The 22,232-nt window shown below is 40.5% G+C and overlaps 1 long non-coding RNA gene across 1 annotated transcript; it reads left to right on the forward strand.

Annotated features, from left to right (window-relative positions):
* Positions 1 to 363: 363 nt before the first annotated feature.
* Positions 364 to 21,320, forward strand: LOC118495382. The gene is made up of 3 exons (XR_004897764.1): positions 364 to 373; positions 6,684 to 6,695; positions 21,227 to 21,320. It is a non-coding gene; the product is annotated as an uncharacterized LOC118495382 (long non-coding RNA).
* The last annotated feature ends 912 nt before the right edge of the window (positions 21,321 to 22,232 follow it).

Here is a 22,232-nt window from a genome sequence, read left to right on the forward strand (position 1 = left end):
GCTGCTGTTGTCGGAAAAACACAGACGGTGCGTTCATTGAAACTGGTAATTTACATCCTTGTGGTGCATTCAAAGTTGTTGTTAAATTCAAATGTGTGACTAGATTAAATATATAATAAACAAATACAAATCTGTATATAATAATATCTTTGCATTCATTTGATTCCCAATCAAGATACACTGGTAAGAATGGCTTTCCATTGTTAATATGTACTTAAAAACAGTTCTGAAATGCAAAATAATAGAATTTTAATCATGTGATAAAACATGCGATTAATCGCGATTTACTATAGAAATTCAATGATTAATCGCGATTAAGAAAATGTAATCGTTTGACAGCCCTATATTATATCCAAACCTATTAACATTAATAGTTTATTATCAGCTGGCTAACCCTCAGGTTTAAGAAGTGTTCTGTCTGATGAGAACAGAGCATATGAACTGGGAAAGTTTGTAACCAAACTGAAAAGAATGACATTATTGTTTCCTGACCTTTGCCTTCTCTCAGTTCCTGTGTCAGTATCTTACTCTCATACAGACTTTGTCTGTGTGTGTGTGTGTGTGTGTGTGTGTGTGTGTGTGTGTGTGTGTGTGTGTTCTTGTTTAACTATATTCGTGGGGTCCAAAAACCGGGAATACAGTATACTTGTGGGGTCCGGACAGCTTTGTGGGGCCAAAATGCTGGACCCCACAACTTTAAAGGGCTGTTTGAGGGTTAAGACTTGGTTTTAGGAGTAGGGTTAGAATTAGGTTATGGTTAGGGTGAGGGTAAGGGTTAAGGTTAGGCATTTAGTTGTGATGGTTAAGGTTAGGGTAAGGGGCTAGGGAATGCATTATGTCAATGACGTGTCCCCACAAAGATAGTGAGACGCGTGTGTATGAGTGTGTGTGTGTGTGTGTGTGTGTGTGTGTGTGTGCGTGTTGTCCTTGAGCTCTGACTGATGCTCCTGGTTTTGCCAGCTGTCTTGTGGCCATGGCAACCAACAAACATATACACCGGACACACACACACACACACACACACACACACACACACACACACACACACTACTAGACACTGTTCTCTGTAACTTTCACTTCGCTGAGAAATTAACAACCATACAAAGAACCTAAATTATGTCCTTGTCATCTTGTAAAACATATTTGGAAAACAAACACATTGCAAAAAAACTGGACTGAGATGGAAACAATCTACAAAGCAACTGGGACAGATGTTTCAGTGTCAAACAGCTGGACATATTTAGTCTTCAGCATTATTAACTGAAACTTTCTCTAACAAGTCCTCCAACTTGAACATGATGTCTTGACTTTGGGACACATTTGTATTTTTTCCTGAGCTTGTGTGCTTCCCATTCAAGACAAATGGATGTTCAACAGGCCAAAGATGCTGGCAAACTGCCACTGGTCGACAAAAACACATACATACACAGACTGCCTGAAGCATTAAAGTATCACAGTTAAAGTGGGTTTTCCCCTTCGTAACGGAAGTGTCCACTCAGCACTTTCATCCCATCATGCTCTTCCCCTGGAACCAATTACAGCACTGACATGACTCAATTAGATTTCCACACTGGCTGTATGTCAGAGGAAGCAGGGCAGGTACAGTTAGATGGCAGCAGTGAGTGTTGTCGTTTACTGTTTGTGCAATTACAGTCTGTGTGTGTGTGTGTGTGTGTGTGTGTGTGTGTGTGTGTGTGTGTGTGTGTGTGTGTGTGTGTGTGTGTGAGTGTGTGTGTGTGTGTGTGTGTGTGTGTGTGTGTGTGTGTGTGTGTGTGTGCGTGTGCGCATACTGTGTTTGCATGTGCACATAAGTGTGAGTTAGGGTGTATCTACCAGAGATAGATGGTGACTTCACCATCTGGAAATCTAGTCTGTCTCTCTCTGTCCAAAAAACTGCTGACCCATGATTCAACTCTTCAACTCTGCAAGGAACAGAGAGAGAGAGAGAAAGAGAGAGAGAGAGTAAGGCGGAGAGGATGAAGGAGAAAGGAGGAGCACGGTGTTAAAAGTGCTTGTCATGAGGAGAAGAATCAGTGTGTCAGACTACTTTGTTCAGCCATCAACAAGGGTCCTGGAAATAAGAGTCTATGTGCACATATGCATAAACAACATTCACACAGATGCACACACACACACACACACACACACACACACACACACACACACACACGCATGTACACACACAATCTGCTTGCTTTTTTACTTGTGTACATGACTTATGTTGTCTCCTTCAGAGCCAGACAGTGGCTGACATGTAGGGAATAAAATAGATGATGTTGTTTTAATATAGTGTGAGCTTATATGACTGACATACTATTCTCTCTCCACAATACACTCTATAAAACATGCAAATAGATGTAAAATGTGCACATGTAATAGGTAAATGCAGCATATGTTGCGCAACTTGGAGTTTGAGAGGAAATGCTAACACAACTAAGTAAAAACAAAATCCCTCCTGTCTTAATGACAAGAGTAATGACTTACTGTATCTTTCTTCATGCTTGTCAGCGGATTCTTACCAACCACTGGCCACAAAACACTAGAAAAAGTCATCGTCTGACATTTTCTTGAAATATAAACTAATAATGCACATTTTTATTCCATGATTATCCATTTTGTTACTAACACTGACTGACTGACAGAGACTGTCCCCCCCCCCCCAAAAAAAAAGAGCCCATAGGTCGATTGTAGAAGCAGCTTATTATGACCCATATTTATGTTTATGGCGGGTACCTCTTGTGGCGCTAGTAATTATGATGGGAGCAAAGGGGCGCCCTGATAGCTCAGTTGGTAGAGCAGGCGCCCATATATAGAGGTTTACACCTCGACGCATCGGGGCCGCGTTTGACTCCGACCTGCGGCCCTTTGAAAAAAAATTATCTAAAAAATGATGGGAGCAAAGGACGAATTCAGGAGTAGTTGAAAGAGCACCAAAGTTTGGGTAGGGAGGAGGTTGGACCTCTGTCTGGTACCGTGTGAAACCAAAAATCTAAGTTGACTTATTTATTTGTTACGTACTTAATGTAGTTACGTCAAGTTCTACATCATGTAGCCTACGTAACTACTTCACGTACTTACGTATGTTAGTTAAGTTACGTAACAACATACATAACATACTTATTTTTAACCCAAACCATGATCTTTTCCTAGACCTAACCTAAGTACTTTTGTAGCCTAAACCCAACCAAACTGTGATTGTTTCATGTTAACGGTTAACATACATGGTCTTGTAAAACTGCGAGCGTTTGCTTTAGGTATGAGGACATGTTGATTTTGAATCTTTTCATTGTTGAGGTATAACCACTGTTTCTGTGTCAGTATGCCAATTGCTTTAAAGCTGTACTAATAAATATTTTTATAGCAACAATGAGTCACAAATTTATTAACATAAATTGTTATCTGTTCTAATAGTACTTTAAAAGGGATATTTTTCAAGTTTTTAATGCGCTTATCAACATGGGAAAGGACAAATATGCTTGCTTTATGCAAATGTTTATTATTGTTGCAAAAATCCAACAATGATAAATACTGCCTAGAGTATTCTCCAGAAATATGCTGATATGGCAAACTCAAGCCCATCAAGCAACAACAGATGGGCATATTGACATGAATGTAACATTAGTTGGTAATACTAGCACACTGTAGTGTCCCACTTTACACTTGTAAAGGTTAACCAGACATCCCATTTTTCTAAGCAGCTCAACACAAAAGAATGGACCTTGTGCATTACGTTACAGCAAGTGGTACTTGAGACTCTGTACATACTCCAGTGGTAAGTAAGACCCAGCTTTGAAACTGAACTGGCCATACAAAAGACCTTTTCCTTTATCCATTTCTGCTCAAGGAGGATTGTTTCTGCTAACCATCCAAAACGTTCCTGCTGCATCGCTTCCTGATTTCCCAAACTACGGAGCGGCCTGTAAGAAATCACAGAACGCGTGTTAATAGCGCGATAATTCCTTGCTTTGGTTTTCCGGCCTAAATATTACCAACATCTCCTCCCCAGAGGGCTAAACAGTTTTTAAAAGCATTCAGTCTTCTAAAAGTATAGTATTTGTTTACTGTTTGACTCAGCAGCCATGTTGATTTATTGTCACACGAGTATCGGATTGGAAAAAACATGCAACATCTTAGCTAGCAGCTCAGACTTAAAATGTATTTTTCCTTCTTGTGAGAAACAAACCCCAAGTTGTGACTCGTAACCAAACGCAGCATAAAGTGATTTTGACATTAGCAACAATGGACCTTTTTCATGGCAGGAATTTTGACGTCATAGCAGGAAAACCACAGGTATAACTATTAATTGGCATGCTTACTGGGACACTTAAATGGAATGAAGCCATGATTAATGTTACTATATCAGCATGAATATGAGAAGTATTCAGTTGTTTAAACAAAAAGTTCAACAAAATCCAAAACCTAAGATGCTACTGTGTGTATTGTTTGTCCATGTACCCTTGGTGTTGCAAGTAATGTCCTCACAATCTCCTTTCAGCTTCAGCTGGGTTGACTGTAGAACACAAAGACGCGTTTGTCTTTTGTCCTGTGTTTTGCTGATTAATGCACACTGATCCATCATGATAAGCCTTGTGATCTCTGATGGGATTCAGGCTGAGAAATAAGCCAGCAGCGCCAAGACGGACAGTCACAGGGACATGTTGAAGTCAGTCTGCTGCTCCTCTTTCCTCTTTTATCTGTCTTTTCTTATTTCTTCCTCAGGAACACATAAACACAGATACATATATAAAGAAAGACAATCACACACCCTTCCCCTCTCCATGTTGACATGGCTGCTTTCTGTCTCAGAGGAGCACGAAGGCATCTGACCAGTCAACCAATCTGGTTTAAAGATTGATGTCCCCCGTGGCCAATGGAACACATTCCTGCTGAATGAACAACAAATTATCTTCAAATGAGAACTTCACTACCTTACCCCCAGTGCTTTCTCTAGAAACACAGAGATCCCAGTGACCCAGGAAATATTTTGTTTTTCCATACGCAGCGGACTCATGTTGAATGTCGTTAAACTAAGGACTGTCACTAGGCCTCTTCTTGTCTGCTTTTTCCCTTTCTCTCTCTAATTCCACGCATACTGACAGAAAGAAATAGGTCTTCAAGCTGCTTTTAAAATCCTTCAGTAGCATTAAGTTTCACAAAAACCATACATGCAAAAAAATGCTGTGTACTTTATAAAAACTCTACGTCTTATAATGAATTTCTGAAATTACAATATAAAATTACTATAATACTTTTTGGCATATTGGAAATTATTTTACATACATATTTTAATATTGTAAATCATATACTCTACTGTTAGAGTGCTGTGAGTTCTAATGTGAGAACATGGATTAACTAATGGTCCGATTTGTTTTGATGCACAGGTCTGAGCTTTGGTTTTTGTGTGCAAACTTTTACCCTTTATATAACTGTGTTTGTGTGTGTGTGTGTGTGTGTGTGTGTGTGTGTGTGTGTGTGTGTGTGTGTGTCTGTGTGTGCGTGTGTGTGTTCATGTGACCCCAGGTATATTTTGTGCCTCTGTATACAATAGGGGCAGGACTAGACAAGCCTATTGCTTCTTCCTACTCCTTTTCGAACATGGTATGTTAATTTATGTTGTTTATTGTTGTAAATATTCACCGTAATTATTGGTTATTTATATGTTATATTTTTTTTTTTACAAAATCTTTATGTGCGAAGCCCTCTTCTGTTTCAGCAGGTTAGGGACCACTGGGGCCCAGATGGTTCCGCCCTGATCTCCTTACAGACAAGCTGTGGTATGTGTGTGTGTGTGTGTGTGTGTGTGTGTGCGTGCATGCGTGCGTGCGTGTGAGTGTGTGTGTCCATCCTGCTGGACCCTCCCATCATAGCTATTTATTCATATGAAGGAGAAAGGATGAGCTACAGCTAACTTACATACAGCTGCTTTTCTATATTTTTTTTATTACGACCAAAATTACTTGAAATAGCCTAAGTGTTATTATTTGACAACTATGCCAATGAGACACATTGAATTTAAAAAAAAATGTAAAAGCGACAAAAGGAGATGGTAAAAGGAATAGACAGCAGTTCCTCTTGGTCTGTGCTTTGTTCTACACTCTCGTCAAGTTTCTGTCTTCCTTGTGCTACGCTGTTGGTCTTGGTCATGCTGCACAGCAGACCTTGAGCTGTGTTTCACAAAGACACACCCAAAGTAACCTCTTCCATCCCCTATTGTACCATAACAAAATGTGCATTTTAAGAAGCTATAGCAAAAATACAGAAGGCTAACAGACGAGAACATTTTGTTTTATGTTTTAATTCTCAGAAGAAAGAAAGGAAAGGAACATTCCAAAACAGGGTGTATAGAGGGAGGCAGGATTATGAAAAAAGATGAGCTACCGGTGAATCAGCAACAGACGGTTACACACTTTGCATAATATAGTTGGCTCAAAGTGTGTGTGCACATTTCCGCTGAGACAATCCCTAGGTTTGATGCCTCACAGATTCAGAGGCACAGAGAGAGAGAGGGCATGAGGAAAGGTTATGGACTGGTCACCCACAGAAAACACAGGTTAACAACAGATGCATTGTGGCCATTTCAAGTGACAGGCAGAAAACTGGAATTTAGGCTATGTTCACACTTGGCACCTTTTTTTAAGCTGCCAGCGTCTGTTTTACATTATAATCCTATGGAGTAAACCAAGTTTTCAAAAAAAGTCCTGAGCGCTTTTTTAAACGCCACCGCCGACTTCTTTTTTGCAGCTCGGAGCGTTTTTTTGAAGTTGAAAAAAGTTAAACTTTTCTGAAAAAAACGCCCTATGACAGCCGGCTGATGACAAGGGGAGTAGCCAGACCAGTCATTTTCATAACAACAAGAAAAAATGTCGGAGTCGGAGCACAGCGAGTTATAAGCTTATACGGTATGACCGGGTGCTCCCTTTACAGGGGACTCACTTTGTTTTATGTAACTTAAGCAACATGTCTTCCGACAACACCACTCTCTCTCTCTCTCTCTCTCTCTCTCTCTCTCTCTCTCTCTCTCTCTCTCTCTGTTCTTTCTCTAGCTCGCTCCACCGCTTTGTTTTATCTAACGTTAGTACCACTCCACATAGCGCTCTAGCTAGGATACTGTAGCAGTAGCTGTTGTTATAGCAACAAAAGACACTCTCGGCTGCGCCCTAGTCAACTTTTTCTAATCCTAATGTAAAAAAACAAGAAAAAGCAACTCTCTGTAAACATATGGAGTGAAAATCCAAAGTTGGTATTAATCATTTTTAAGCTTTCAGACATTTTCCTTTTCACTGACAATGGTAATTAATGGTTATGAGTCAAATAAGTGCAGCTGCTATGACCTTTAACCTCTGAATAATGTTTTCTTTGGTAAATCATGGTCTCATATTCACAACCCGGAGAGAGGAGAGAGACGTTCCCTCCAAACACAGGTGGTGAACTGGATTCCACTCTCTTTCTGAAGAGGTTTGAGTAAACACCAGACACCTCGCAAATAATTTAAAAGGGAGCACTTAGGGCTTGGTCTTAGTCAGCAGATATGGGACTACATCCAAGAGAGAAAGACATTGAGAGAGTGGTACTACTTATTACTACACACAGGTATTCAAACAACTTTGAATCAACTACAATAACACACATGCACAAACAAATTCATCTGCTGGAATTGAGTTAGATGAATTTGTTAGGCTGGGGCTTTATTTTTATAGGACAGATGAAGACATGAAAGGGGAGAGAGAGGTGGAATGAAATGCACAAAGGGCTGCAGGTCGGAGTCAAACCAGCGGTCGCTGGTCCAAGGAGTAAACCTCTATATAAGGGCGCGTGCCCTACCAGGTGAGCTACCCAGGCGCCCAAATCTGTTAAGCTTAAGCTTGAAAACAGAACTTAATCCACTATGCAGACAAAGGCATGGTTTAAATGGTTTGTTAAAGGTCCTATGACATGCTGCTTTTTGGATGCTTTTATATAGGCCTTAGTGGTCCCCTAATACTGTATCTGAAGTCTCTTTCCCGAAATTCAGCCTTGATGCAGCCACTAGAGCCAGTCCCACAATGTGCTTTCCTTAGTATGTGCCATTTCTGTGTCTGTAGCTTTAAATGCTATTGAGGAGGAGAGAGGGGGGGCAAGGTGGAGTGGAGTCTGGGTTTGTGAGCGGGGATCTGAGTGAAGGCTGAGATATCCAGGAATGAGGCTTGGCGAGGCAAACAGGCATTTGGAGCGTGGCAGCGCACTGTAGGTACAACAACGAACAGGAAAAGAGTGAACACTGAATACTGCAGCAGGAGGAGATGGCAATCAGTGCTGAGGGCTTGCAGGTGGTTGATTGAGCTGGCAGGTGAGTGGAAGCAGATTGGCCACTCCCAGCTTCTCACAGTAACACAGACAGGGGCTGCATCTCATGGCCCTTATTTGATAGGTCCTCGACTCCTCGGTCCTCGGCTGAAGCGGAAGTTGTTCTGTCCCTCCTCAGTGAAGGCTGTCTCAAAGCTCTTATTTCTGCCCCGAGGACCGAGAAGCGAGCATCGAGGAGGGATCACCGAGGTGCTATAGGCGAGGATACACAAGAGCAGCCTTTCCGATGCCAAAAACCCAATACGGTTGGGCAGTATGATTTCTGGGCAACACAAACAAATTATGAACACAACATTGATGTATCATCACCTTTTAAGTTGATAAATATATATATATATATATTAACGTGTTAGCAAAAAGTTGCTTATTTACACATTCAGCAGTTATGAAGCAACATTATCATTCATTTGGAGTCATGTTTCTGTCCACCTAATGAATGTAAGACCATTATTCTCAGCCAACTCCCAAGGAAAATATCTGGCTATTTAGATGCTAAATGCTGCACTTTTTTCACCAGCTTGTCTCTAAATGTGCCTGTCTGCTGTTTGGTGTTGAGCAGGTGCAGAAAACAGATGCCTGCTGCACCTAGAGACATCGCTATGAGAGCAGTGAGAGAGAACCAGTAAAGTTTGGGCCGGACAACTAAACAATGAGCTGAAACTCACTATAAAGCTAGGTAAGATATACCAGGCTGACCCTCTGAAAACCAAGCCATTTTTGAGCGTTTTTTTGCTCCTGTCATACCTACCAGTGGGTTTTGGGGTTAGGAGGGTTAAAGCTGCTTAAAAAGCCGCTAGTTAAAAATATTAGGAAATACCTTTATTTTCTTTCTCTCTGAGAGTTGGATCTAGTACTGTAAGTACTTTGCTGGAGTCAGGATTTGTTTAGTTTAACTTGAGTGGAGGCAGGGGGAAACAACTAGACGGACTTTCTTAAGTTAATAAATGCGGCAACAAACACCTAAAGGTGACTTATTAGCACTTTGTAGCTTGTTTGTTTAACTTGTACATGACAAAAGAAACAACATTTGTGATTTTAGGTTGAGTTATGTCTTGGAGCATGGGGGGGGCACACACTTAAGGGGGGGTCTGGTGAACCCCCCCTGAAAACTTTGAACATCAAACACTTTATTTCATGCATTTTGGTGATTTTTTATGCACTAATTTCTGCCTTTTCTGCATCAATTTATGGTGGAAATGTCTTCATTTATGTAAGAAAAACACAGAATTCAAGTGTCAGGTGTAATATAATGTTGTAAGACTCAAACTTAAATGTTGATTTTTCTGTAAATCAACTTCTCTCATTTAATGAGTCTGCGAGTCAACACACATGATTTATTCTTACTCCTTTTTTGTGTCTCTTGTTTGGGAAAGTTACCTCTTTAAATGTGTGTGGCAACTGTTCACTTTAATGATACATTCATTTCAATGTATTTGATTTAAAAACCAATGGGCAGCTCATACGTGTTTCAGCAAAATTTCAGCTCATATTCAAAACTTTCTTCACATTCAAAACATTACTTATCCCATCTGTGTGCGAGAGAAAACTCAGATTGGACAGATAGTCTAGCTAGCTGTCTGGATTTACCCTGTAGAGATCTGAGGAGCAGTTAACCATAGTCCTCATAAATCCACCGGAGTTTAAAATTACAACACAAAGAAAGTATAAGGTAATGGACATCCGGCAGAAAAGGAGGGCATACGGCAGAATATCCGGCAGCAACGGAGCAATCCCGGAAGTGGAAAGTCCATCTGACAGTTGTGTGGCTTATTGTCTACACAAATATTAACTTCACCACCTCCAATAAAGTGCAGCTCAGAGCAGCTTCCCCAAACGTTTCAGTGTAAGCATGCTGGAGTGGAGAGACAGTCCCAAACAGAGCAAAGCTGTCTCTAAGTGAGAGAGGACGCAGAGACAGTAGACACAGAGCTACCAAAATATCTGGAGCACACTGAGCAGCTCTCGCCTCCTCCATGTCTGGCAGGAAGTACGATATTTCCATTTGACGTGAGCCTTCAGATCGCCACCTCCCATTCAACCAATCAAATGCTAGCATGCTAGCCTCTGGGAGGCCACATAAGATTTTATCACTTAAGTTTCTCAAGCAAACAATTGCCTACTTACACACACAAAAGAGCAACATTAGAATTTTAGAGTCAAGTTTCTGGGAACCTGATGAATTTCCAATATGCACTCTCCTAGCTCCTACTTTGCTAAATCGGGACTCCCTAAACACTTGGTATTTTACCCGGGGGTCGTGCCTGCCTGTCATGCGTCGGCTCGCATTGGGTCGTCTAACGGATAATTGTAATTTATAAAAGAGATGATTTTCAAATGTTTTGTGATCATGTTTAGGAAGATACAATTAACTTTTTGCTACTTATACGTTACTGCTACTACGGCTGCAACCGCAATGAGACTTACCTGTCATTTTTTAAATGGCTTTTACCTTACTGCTGATAAATTCCCAAATTGACCAATGTTATAATGGAAAATATGTAGGCTAACACTAAATAGTGCTCAACTATATATACATTTTTGTTATGTCCAACAAAAATCTACTCAGATGGGGGGTCTGTATACCAATATCAATGTAGTACCTTGCATCAATAGATGTCCAGCCCCGAAAACGGGCTTACAAAGTAGACTATCTAAAGTGAGACAAATTACAGGAAAACATGAATATTCTGTATGCCTTCATACTTAACATTCATCAAATAAATTGATCTCATATTGTAGATATTCAGTCTAGTTTGCCTAATTTTCCAGAATTCTGAAATAAAAATAGCCTATACTCAAGTCCTCAAATCCAACTTCTCATCGTCATACCAAAATAATTCAGGATTTTTGTTCTGCATTCAAAGGAGCATGCACGTTATTATATAAAGTATGAACGTGCACTCAGAGCATGGGGTGATGGTCACAGAGCTCGCTGAACAGACACGAGACTGCCTGGTGTGCACTGTTGCATTCTGCAAAACCCCGCCCATCCGGGTGAAATACCCAGTTTTTGAGATCCTTGCTAAATAGACCTTTTCACACCAGTTACGTGATCGGGATATGACGGGAGTATTTTCGTGGGCTTGGGATGGGATGGGAGCGATAATTGATTCCTGTGTCACCCTCTAATACTGAGTACCAATTCAATACAAGTGTGTTAAAGGGTAACTAATGTTACCGTTTTTTTCAACCTGGACCCTATTTTCCTATGTTTTTGTGTCTAAGTGACTGATGGGAACAACAATCTTTGACATTGGTCCAGTTTTAAGCAAGATCGCTGCAGTCAGCAGCGGCGAAACAAGCTACAATGTAAGTTAATAGGGCAATTGTCCAGCTTGTATTTACCTTCACAAAGGTGCTTGTTTTGCCACTGACAAATAAAATAATACTGACTTAAAATTCTAAGTGTCTGACAACATTATGGAAAGGATTTCTAAGGAGGTCGGCCTTTCTGTTAAAGAGTAAAATCCTTTTTTTAATCATAAAAACATCCATAAAATTGCGTTCGCTAAACCATCTTTTCCAACCATCACAACTCTAGGTTTACCAATTTACATGTGAAAATATGTTGGCTCTTATACTGTGTATGCTCTATACACGCTAAAAGTATTGCTTTTTTAAATGGAGTCTGGTGGGTTTAGCGCTAGCGACTTCAGAGCTGTTTCTGGTTAAACAGAAAGGTCTCAAAGAGGTTTTAAAGGTCTATCTCTGAAGGGATCCTTTCCATAATGTTGTCAGACATTTAGAATATGAATCTGAGCCTGTCAGCAGCAAAACAAGCACTTTTGTGAAGGTAAACACAAGCTAGATCAATTGCCCTATTAACTTACATTGTTGCTAGTTTCGCCGCTGCTGACTGCAGCGATTTTGCTTAATACTGGACCAATCTCAAAGATGGTTGTTCCCATTAGTCACTTAGACACAAAAATATAGCAAAATCAGGTCCAGGTAAAAAAAAACGCTAGTTACCCTTTAAAAATACATATATTTTATTATGTTTCAACAGCTGTAGCCTACTATCCATGTATCAATGTGATAGGATTGCTATCATTGTTGTATGGTCTGGCTCAGGTCAACTTTTTGTGAAACATGAACAAACACAAACAATGAATGCCATAGAACTTTCTTTTATTTAGTTTGACAGTGAGTCATTTAAAAAAATAATTATTTTAATAAACTACTTTAGTAGATTTTCTTCTGGGCTAAATTATGTGTCATCGGTCCTGTGCATAAACTCCAGTACTTGCCGATACCAGCATTTTAGACAATATCGGAGGCTTTTCTGGTATCGGTATCGAAACATCTCTACCTAAGACATGTCCGTTAGTTAGCTAAGTTAGCTAGTTGCTAACTTTATTATCTTTGGTGTTCGGCGGGTAGTGTTCAGTGGGGAGCTTTTTTGCTAAAAACAGCTGCCTGCTGCTGCTAGGAACAAGGTTGATGAGAGCCATGAGACTGAATGAAAAAAAGAATTGCAGGCTAGAAAACAAAAAACAATGACTTCAAAGATGTTAAAACACTTCTTAAAGCCTAGGGGAACTGCAGAGTTGAGTGACAGTTCTCAGTGTGGGTTTGTCAGTAAAAGCTAATTCATATTACACATGATGTCATTTGATCCACCGATATTATAAAAAAATATTGACTATTGCAGCTTTAAAACACAGACGAGAATAATAGATATTCTCATCTCACTCTTGGAAAGAAAGCAAATAAGCATAGTCCAAATTTTTTTATGTTATTAGTAATTTGTAAATTGTCTTTTTACCATCAGGTCGAAGATATCTCATTTTCTTTCGAAAGTGGCCAGGATAGCTCAGTCGGTAGAGTGGGTGCACATATACAGAGGTGCATGCCACAACGCAGAAGGTCCAGGGTTCAAGTCCGACCTGGGACAATTTCCTGCATGTCTTCCCTCTCTCTCTCCCCCTTTCATTGCTTCCCTATCATTAAAGGTGGAAAAATGCCCAAAAAAAGAATCTTTAAAAAAAAGAAAATGATCTTAGCTAATGTAATGTAATAATAAATATCCTCCCACAAAAGACAAACATAACTCAGTATTATTGTACATGAGAGAAATGTCCTGTGTTCTTGTAGAAGTGTTGATTTCCAAGAACGAACAAGTAGGCTTTACCGATGTTTTTGTCAAGGCAGATGTGAAAAAGAGGACAGAGGGAGAGGTAGAAATATACAGAGACAGTCACACACACACACAGATGTTGGCTTGCTATCAGCTTTAGCAGGCTGTGTGAAGTAAGTTATGTTCTGGCTGTTGCAGACAATTCTTCAAAGATACTATCTCTGTCTCCGAGCGGACGGCTGAAAGAAGAACTTCTAAATCAGTATGTACATATATTTTCAGAGCTGAATACTGGAGCAACAAATCACAGCTCTCTCCTTAATATCCAGCCAAATCCACTGACAAAATCTGAAGCTGCAGACGAGTTAATATACATCTCAAAATAGATCCAAACGTTTGACCCACTTGAGATGCCTTTGATTTAACTCAAAGTCTGATGCTAAAACGGCCTGAAAAGAACTGGTGATTCATCAGTCTCTTGTAAAAGGTTTTGTTAACTACAGCCTTGTGTTGATCACCATCCATCAATTAAAACAAGAATGTAGCCTGCGGAGACCTTATCCTCATGTAACTTACATCGGTTTTTGTACCATGTAGACTATAAATCTACATGGGAACATTTATTCCAACATTAAATTGTGAGGAAACATGTATAGGTTTGGTATTTGCACCGGCCATGTTCAGAGGAAGTGCAGACATTGGGATGGAGAAATACAAAAGAGACTTCATATAAACACAAAACCAGAATTTACTCTTGTCTGATAAGGATAATCTACTGGTAAAAACAACGGTTATAAATAGGAGGAATAAACAGTGTGGGGTCAACCTATTTCTGCCTTCAGCCAACACTCAACAGGCACTGATAACTTAGTCAGTGCCCTAAACCACATAAAAAAGCAACAGCAATCTAATCCAACCAAGCCTTTGCAAATGGTCAGGCACAGATAATCAGAAATAGTACAGATAAAAGAACCTAGACAAAGGTGAAATGCAATAAAGTCAGAACAGTGAAAGTATCACAGTCAAGGCTACAGCAGGATCTGATGGCTGGGTGGTGATGGATAGTGCTGCTTCTGAGGCTGTTTTGATGTTGTGCAACAGTCTGCAGATGCTGCCATAGTAACCTCTGAAACACACACGCACACGCGCACACACACACAACACACACACACGGCACAGTCTCAATGATAAATGAAGAAATGGTGATATAGTGTGAAATAAGTAGGTGAGTAAGCCATGAGTTCCAGTTAATGGTTCTTATGAGGTCAACAACCACCAATATAAACAGAAAGTAATTGTTATTACAAAAACGTGAAAATAGACATACTAATAATACCTTTAATAATAATATTAATACAATACTGTAATTATAGAATAACAGTAATGCTTCTCTATAATTTACATCAATCTCATACTATTTACTAGGTTGTGCTGTATGAATCTGGGAGGTAAAAAATGTGATTGATTGATGATTATTAGTACAATGTTATTATTACTGCCAAAAGAAGAAGCAGAGAAGGAACAACTTCAAGTATCCTGGTGTCCACATCCCAGAGGGTCTGACTCTGGCGCTGCATACTGACTCAGGGGTGATAAAGGCAAGGCAGAGACAGTTTTACCTCAGACGCCTGAGGAAATTCCGTGTATCCTCTCAAACACTGATAAATTTCTACTCCTGCATCATCGAGAGCATCCTGGCAGGGAACATTACTGCCTGGTACGGAAACAGCACCGAACAAGACCGCAAGGCCCTGCAAAGAGTGGTTCGTTCGGCTGAGCATACCATAGGCTGGGCCCTACCCTGCCTAGTAGTGAGGTTCGACACCTTTATTGATGACATGGCAGGAGAGTAGTTCCTTATCTCAAATCCTGAGCTATAATAATATCATAAGAAAAACTGCCCTACAAATGCACCAAAGAATGTATATCTGCTGCAAACAAATACATAAGTATACACACTTATTATGCAGTATAAATGAAAATAATAATGATGAAAGCACATAGCAAACATGTAGAAAGCAAAAAACGGATTGTGTAGTGGTAACTACTTGACTATCAGGCTCCAGTGATCTAACACTGCCCTTCATCTTGTCCTTGTCACCTGCTCATAATGAGCCAGAGTCGGTCAGCCAACCAGGACAATAAAGTAGCTAACAGGGAGTCAGAGTGGGGTAGATGACCCTGCTGGCAAGAAAACTGAGAAAATCACTGAAACAGATATCAGACAGAGGAAGGCTATATGTGTATGTGCATGTGTTGGGTTCACCGGGTGGTCAAGTGAAAGTGTTTCACAAAAAAGGGAAAAAAAGCAACATTCTTGGCTTGTCTTCACATAAAAGAGGAGTTTCTCTACAAGAAATTGTTTAATTTTGTAAACCAATGAAACCTTGTCTTTTCTTTTGCTCTCTACTTTTATTCTGGTTAATTCAAACCACTGCTGTGTTTTATGCCTCTAACTTATTACTGTCCAATGTAGTTTTTGTTGTTGTTGCTTACTTCAGTATATGTTTTTAAGATACTCAGGACTTACCATTATATTTGATTTACATTTTGTTTAAGGTGCATGTCTTATTATGGTCTCTAAATAGAGAATGTCAAATCTGCTGCTTGTACTGAAAGTGATTTCACTGTAAATTCCCATTCAATAATTTATCTTTAAATATATGCTCACTTAAAAGATTATCTCACTGATAATTAAACAATTCTATAGGTTTATGTTAAGGCCAAGTTTTAAATAAATCTTTTCTGTGTAATCTTGTCTTGTCCACCATATTGCAATGGAAACCAAAATAAATAACCATAAGCCTTGGCTCCTGATGCTATGGAGTCGACAGTCCTGAGGGAGTTATTAGTAAAGCTTTAAAAGATTTTTCATGGGATTGTGTAAACTGTTTTCAATGTCTACAACACTCTTGTTGATTTACACTGCAGTAGAAACTGTAAAATAATTTAGCTCCTGAATCAATCAATGCTGAGATCTTGACATCATTAAGCCTAATGTATGGCTGTGGCTCGATATTACTGCTGTTGCTATTGACTACAAATACAATACATACTGTAGGCATCTTCCCCACTTCCCTGGAGTCTCGTGTGTTGTCATTATGTGTTGTGCTGGTTACGTGATACACTTTCTTGTGCATGTTGTGTTGTTTATTGTCCCTGTACTTTTTTATTTTTCAGACTGCTTCTGCTTTGATCTACACTGCCTCACAGTGATTCAGCTTACCACATGCTTTACAGTTGTTGGGAATTGGTAAAGGTACAGATTCAATTATTGGCAATTTATCAAAGATGTTTTATCAATATTAATAAAGTTATCTGCTGCCTGTCATGTTCTGCTCCTTTGTTTGCAGGTACTGGGAGTGGGTGGGTGTACCTGGCCATCTGGGCGTGGCTTACAGAAGGCATAAAGGACTGCCCCCCCTGGGAGTCTCACTCTCTCTCAGCTGGTCCTACTGCAGCCATCCACCATTTTGTTCTTTGTTTGGTTTGCTGCACCTTACAACACACATCACACTATTCATTCGCTCATCCACACGTGGCAAACACGACTGATGTCTTCTACACTTACACACCCCACCATTATATTTATATTGAGTTAAGTTGTGTTATTAGTCTATTTAGTTAAATAAACTACTTTTTGATTAATCTATCTGTGTGTGACCTCCCTTTTGTTGCAGGCCTTGATCCAGATGGTAACAATATGCAACCCAGTCTCACGGCAGTTCGTGAAACGTCATTCACATTTACAGTTTTTACCGATTGCTATGACAATTTTTTCAATACTTTTAACAACTTTCCTAAACTCTTAATGCACCAACACACCTACAACACACAATTGACAAAACAGTTAATTTCATGCTCAAAATCACACATTGTAAACTAAACTCTAACACTAATTTTCAAAATACAATAATTCACTAACACAATACACTATGTCCACCAAAACAATGCAAAATGTCTCAAAATCAAATAATTCTTCCAAAACACTAACACATGTTCTCTTCCAACAGGAACATTTAGTCAATCATTGCACAATGTCATACAAAACACTAACATCACATGGAATTACAGAAACTGCATTATTTCATATGTGTCAGGTCTGCCCTTATACAATAGTATATTGTATTGATCATAGATTGTGTTTTACACTGCAGTTTCTCTTGAAGCCTCTCTACATTTTTGTTTTGTTGGGTTTAGTAAATGCATGCATTTTGTTTCTTTTGCTGCAGCAATTCAATACAAAAATGAAATGAATGGTGAATGACCCATCTCAGAGTAGCTTTATAGGATGTACGGTTTACTGTATGAAAAAAAGAAGACAGAGACAGAATTGTCCTGGTACTCGTCTTCCTCTCACTCGTGCAGCAATTTTTCTTACTTTCTTTGTGTTCATCTTTATTGTTCCTTTTCCACACAAAATCAGCCCAAATAGGTCTTCTTTTACTGTATGCACTACAGTAACATATGGTCATGTGATTGAAATAACCTCAACACCTGAGTGTGTTTCCTAGATGTCAATCAGCTGTGATCGATCTATTTGCATAACTTCAATCAGCTGTTTCTCAGTAGCAATGGAACAAAATCCAGGAGATATATTTGTGTTTCAATTTACAATATGAACAGCTATTCACTTTGACTTTAGCCTATACGTTAGGTTTAGAACATGATGTTATCTGTTCTGATATACAGTGTGAAAGCATTTGTAAATTGGTCAGTAAAAATCCATTGTTTTGGTCTTGGTGGAGCTTGTGTGTAAAAGAAGTTCAAGCATTTTAAATTTGTGTTAACTGTATGCATTTTGTGTCAAAGCAACAAGAAATGTGTTAAATGTATAGCCTACACAGACGGATGTTGTGCTAACTGTGTTAAGAGTTTAGGAAAGTTGTTAAAAGTATTGAAAAAGTATTTTTTTCGTGGTGGCCAGCACGAAAATGTAAACTAATGTATTTCAATGGGAAGCATATTTCGTGATCACAGCACGACTACGGTAGCGAGTAGTATGAAATGCCGAAAATCCGCGTAAGGAGGTTGGTTGGGGTGGTGGATGGGTCAAACAACACAGGACTTTCACCCCGGAGACCGGGGATTGTGGCCCGTGTGTGGCGTTTTGTTTCCCCGTTGTTGTGTTCCTAATCACAACCGTCACGTTATTGTCGCGCGTCCCCTGCGGCTGTCTCCCGGTGTGTTAGGTGTCCTTTCCCCGTTCATCTTTTCCTAAACCCAACCTCCGCCATCCTGTTATTGTTGCGCGTACCCCGCGGCCGTCTCCCGGTGTGTGACGCGTCCTTTCCCCGTTCTTCTTTTCCTAAACCCAACCTCCGCCGTCCCGTTGTTGTCGTTGCGTGTCCCCCAGAGACCGCGGATCCTGTCCCGGGGTGTGACATTTGCTTCCCCCGTTCATCTTTTCCTAAACCCAACCTCTGTATAGATGGTTCCCATTTCGTGCTGGCCACCACGAAAAAAAACGAGTAAAACGTGTTCTTGTACACAAATCAATAGATTAAAAATAACGTGACAATTTCACGAACTGCCGTGAGACCGTGTTGCAATATGTGTATTAATAACTTTACCAAATTGACAAACAATCAAAACGGGGCACCACCCTGGAATCAGGGACCAATAACTGAACTGTGAAAACAGTCTCACTGGTGGTGTTATCTTTGATAAATACAGATCTTAATTAATTTGATTAATTTATCTCATATTTATAAAGTGAACGGGAAGGGTGAAATTCGAGCACTGACCTGTTCAACCTGCTGTTACCACAACATATACACAAATAATCACAAACAACTGCTCTTTAAAGCTACATTGTGTAAGAATTACTCCCATCTAGCGTTGAGATCATATATCGCAATCAACTCTCTCTCGCCACACAGTATTGCAGCTACGGTAGCCTTCACGCTTCAAAAAGCGAAGGTGTACAAAAGGCTGTCTATCAGCCGTGGTTGTTGGAGTTCATGGATGAGTTCATGTGGGAGAGTGGCGCGGATGCGCTTCATACCACGAGCGGGCACGCATGCCACCCAACGGAAAGGAGAGCGAAAGAAAAGGAGACTGCAGTGTCCAAAGCAGCTCCAATGTTCACTCTTTATTTCTGATGATGCCAGTCTCTTGCTCTTTTCAATATCCGTTTTCTTTTTCTGGGCGAAGAAGAAGACTCCTGGTCCTGAAATTTGGATTTTGAATACGTGTGGTCCTCCATGTTTCCTTCTTCAAACTAGCCGGAGCCGGGAAGCGACGATACTCATTAGCAGCAGCTGTGAGTCGAAAACGCGAAAGGCGGAGCAGTATAGCCTGTATGTCCCTTACCGGCTAACGTATTTCAAGATGGCGCATCATTCTGGAGCGTCTACCCCAGTTCATGCAAGCGCAAATGTAAAATTCCAAGCCAATAGGAATACTTGGAATTGATGGTGGTGGTCAATATTCATGAAAAAGGACAAGTTTGTGAAGGTCAATACAGATTCTGATAATGAACAACTACAAACGTTACACACTGGGGCTTTAAAGTATAACAGAATTTATTTAACTTCCAAATTATTAGTTGTCAATCAATAGTTCTTCCATCAATAAACCGATTTACTTGTTACAACTACAACAAAGGCAAAACAACACAGCGTGTGTGTGTGTGTGTGTGTGTGTGTGTGTGTGTGTGTGTGTGTGTGTGTGAGAGAGAGAGAGAAAGAGGGGGAGGTGACGAGACTACGTGGGTAGCTAAGCCACGTTTTTAAGATGGCGGATGAAACACCGCAAGATCACGATGGGGGATGAAACACCACGAGATCCAAGATGACGGTTGGGGGACCACGTGATTTGAACACGTGTTACAGACAAAGGGGACACACAGTCAATGGACACACCACAGAGAGATTATGGTGCCGAAGTGGCAGTGCTGACGCTCTGTTACGCTCTCATGTGACTATGGGAGCTGGCAAGGCCATCTGTTCAAAGTGGTGTGTGTGTGTGTGTGTGTGTGTGTGTGTGTGTGTGTGTGTGTGTGTGTGTGTGTGTGTGTGTGTGTGTGTGTGTGTTCGGTTAGTGTGTAAAAAGAGGAAAACAAAGCACACTTTAGAGAAAGAAAAAAGACACTTAGAATATAGATTTTTGAGGAAAAGATAATAACCAAGCCTCTCGTTCACTCAGGACTCTGACGTAACTTGGCGTTATGGCAGGGGTCTGAGAAGTTGGCTTACGAGGGGATGTTTATTTCTTAGCATCTGGTGAGCTAACAGCTGACTCTTTGCGGCGACAATAAACCGATCCCTTTGTCTACACAGTGCCACAAGTTAACTGTCTCAAACACAAACTTCAACACGTATCGTGATCAAAGATACATTCACAGCAATAAATTGGACACGGCGGTCCTGATCACATTAATGGCAAAATAATAGCAGCAATAGCACTTACTCATTTATAAAAACACACTGTTCTACATCTGCCCAGAACTATAAGCCTCTTAAGCCCCTGACACACCAACCCGATAATCAGCCGTCGGACAGTCTGGTGAGGTCGGTGACTCGAGTCTGTTTGGTGTGTTTCGTGCCATCGTCCATTGGAGGGGCCGTCAGCCTTCATTTTGGCCGACCTGATTGCTGGGTCGGACGGCAGGCAGTCAGATTTATTTCCAGTGCTAGCCCGGAAATAACGAGCGGGATGAGTGACGAACGCCTCTCAAAATCTAACGAAAATCTTTTAAACTGACCTTTGTCGATCTGAAATGAAGACAGATTCAGCAACTGCATGGCCTATTTCTCACTTAAAATGTTTTCAGAAATACGTTTCAGTGAACTATTTTCATAGAATAAGAGATCGTATTTCGAAAAAGCCGCCATTACTATTGGCTGGAGAAGCCAGACCCACGTGACGCGTTCGTCATTTCCGGTTTTAATTTTTTGTCTCGCACATGAGCAGAACGTACGCTCAAGACAGCGTCGCTTCAGTGTGTTCCGAGGCACTTTTTGGACCTCGGGGAGCAGACTGATCATTTCGACTGCCTTTTCTGCTTACGGTCAGCCGTCAGGTTGGTGTGTCAGGGGCTTTACTGTGTGTTACTGTATTGGTTGTCCGGCGGTTTCTCCGCCGTGCACAGAAACGGGGTTAATCACTCATCAGTGACTAACAAAAACAGTTCCCTCCAGGGCAGTGGAGTGGACAGTTCAGTTGAATTGAGAAGAAAAGCGTTGTTTCCTCTTCTGCAGATATGAAATACTGGTGTGTGTCTCTTCAGGATCCAGCGTGTTTCCAGAACACCGAAAATAGTCCACAATCTCCTAGATGTAGGTACTTTCCTCCACAGTTCCTGCACTGGTTGTTTGGCCTGGCTCTCCTGGTGCGTTGACGGTCCCTTCTGATGCACCACATTCACTGATGTAGCTGCTCCCTCTTCCATGCCTGCTGCTTGTTGTTCGGACAATTCCAGTGATCAAGAAGGTCATTAAGGCTATTTTCAGGCTCTCACAGCGCTCGTTGACGTAGCCTGGATGAAGTGCAGCTTTGAATCACTTGTGCTTTAATCTCCTAATCAACATTGGCAAACTCACCATTCTTAGCAATAGTGTAGATAGTGAATGTTCTTCAACAACCTTTTTTTCCATGACTAAGACGAGACGTACGAGACTGCACCAATGTCCAAAAACGCTGACTAAGACTAAATTAGCATTATTGTTGACGAAAAAAGACGAGACTAAAATATTTTGCGTAAAATAAAAACTAAGATAAAATCTCTCTTCATTTTCGTCTACAATCATCTCTACTTTTTCATCATGAGATAGAACTAGTGCAGTGCCCGTTTGGAGCGTGTGCCTGT

Source organism: Sander lucioperca, chromosome 7 (genome assembly GCF_008315115.2).
Source record: "Sander lucioperca isolate FBNREF2018 chromosome 7, SLUC_FBN_1.2, whole genome shotgun sequence".
NCBI lineage: Eukaryota > Metazoa > Chordata > Actinopteri > Perciformes > Percidae > Sander > Sander lucioperca.